This window comes from Nanorana parkeri, unplaced genomic scaffold (assembly GCF_000935625.1).
Source record: "Nanorana parkeri isolate BGI_ZX_2015 unplaced genomic scaffold, ASM93562v1 scaffold351, whole genome shotgun sequence".
Classification (NCBI taxonomy): domain Eukaryota; kingdom Metazoa; phylum Chordata; class Amphibia; order Anura; family Dicroglossidae; genus Nanorana; species Nanorana parkeri.
In genome coordinates, this window is record NW_017306619.1 from 730,593 (window position 1) to 732,390 (window position 1,798).

A 1,798-nucleotide genomic window follows, 5' to 3' on the forward strand; every position below is an offset into this window, starting at 1 on the left:
GCCCCCCCCCCCCCCCACCGACGTTTGTTCCTCCACTCAGCGCTGGAGAATCGAAGAGGGGAGGGGGGATACCCTGCGGGGAGCTGTGACTGACAGTCACCGATCACTGCATGGAGACTATCGGGAAGTGATCAGACCTGCGGCATGTTTCTGCTCACTTCCCGATCAATAGAGCCGATGTGTGACAGCTTCTTTGTCACAGGTCGGCTCTAACTATGAGGATGAGTGGAAATCACTCGCCTTATAGTTCGCCTTTAAGTTGCATCTACAAAGGGTGTCACGGCGTGCCACTGGCTTCCTTCTTTGGGGTTTCCAGATGATGTCCCTGCTGGCACTATGCTTTCGGACAGGACAGCTATGGCGCAATGCCAGGTGCTGGAAGGATCTGCACTTTCAGTAGGAGAGGTCAGCCATGGAAGGTGGAAAGGTTGTTGTTTTTCTAAAAATGTAACTACATGTATGGGATGTTTAGATGCAAATATATCTTTAGCAGGTTTATTAAATTTAAAAATGTTTCACTTGAAAAACACTCCATGACTCCATCCATAATTTATAACAGATTTTAAAGCACCAAAACTTTGTAGAGAAAACATTTAAATGAATATGAATTGCAATTGTTCACCAGGGGAAAGGAAAAACCTCCTCACAGGGAGAAGGTCAAGTCAGAGACATTTGTTACATAGTTACGTAGTATTTGAGGTTGAATAAAGACACAGGTCCAGCTAGTTCAAACCTTTTGTGTCTGTGTGCGTGTGTGTGTGTGTGCGTGCGTGCATGCGTGTGTGTGTATATGAGTCCCTGTATTGTCTTAGTTTAAGGCCAGTGTTGACTTATCATTACTCCCTAACAGACTGTAAACTGAGGGCAAAGATTTATTTCCATTCATTTCAAATTACGACCACGATTAGGGTTTACTCCAAAAAAAGCAATGGGAGCATCAAAGTAGATGTGCAAAGTGCAGTGACCCACCCCAGCAGCCAATCAGAACCCTTCTCTTTACTGACTGGTTCTACTAAAGGGAAATTGAATTGCCAGAAATGTGTCATTGCACCTTTCACATCATCATTGCCCTGTTTACCGAATCAGCCACTTTAAGGGGTCCATTTATAAACAATCTTCAGGGCCCTTTGCCCTGTGGCTATCAGTGTACATTCATTTTGGGTGAATAATGGCAAAATCAAACGTTCTTAATGTTTGTTTGTTTTTCCAGTTCAAATGTATTGTGATGTGATATTACATTTTGGCCACTAGATAGAGCTGATGAGCATAGGTAGTAAGTATTGTTTTTTACATTGCTTCTTCTCTTCTATCTATTTCTACTACTTTTATATCTATTTACTTTTTATATAACTCAATAATGAAGGTAGATACATAATACAGTCACACAGAGACAGGCATGTCCAGGAGGAACATACAGTATGTGGAAACAGTAGAATGAACACCCTTTAATAATAAGTCCCTGGATATAAATATGGGGGGGGGCATTCAAAACGAAGAAGCAAGTTTCTGAACCTGCATCAATTAACTACACATACCGGTAGTAAGACATACATCAGTTTTCATAGAAAGAACAAGTTTGCAAGGAAAGCTGAAGAGTAAAGAGAGCAAAGTTAACAAGAAGATGGAAGAGGAGGATGAAGAAGAAAAGGAAGGAAGGAGTCATAGGGGAAGTGAGAGAGGAAAAACAGAAGGAGGTAATAAGTATTTATTTCCTATGCTCTTCAGCTCCATCTAGTGACCATATTGTAGTATTACATCACAATACATTCGAACTGCAACAAAAAATAAATATATATAT

The 1,798-nt window shown here is 41.1% G+C and overlaps 1 protein-coding gene and 1 long non-coding RNA gene across 2 annotated transcripts in view; one reads left to right on the top strand and one right to left on the bottom strand.

Moving 5' to 3' along the window:
- The window catches only part of OBSCN (obscurin, cytoskeletal calmodulin and titin-interacting RhoGEF), a 233,575-nt gene that overhangs the window by 93,171 nt on the left and 138,606 nt on the right, over positions 1–1,798 (bottom strand). The gene's annotated exons all lie outside the window — the stretch shown is intronic.
- The window catches only part of LOC108788796, a 19,854-nt gene that overhangs the window by 9,852 nt on the left and 8,204 nt on the right, over positions 1–1,798 (top strand). The window lies entirely within an intron of this gene.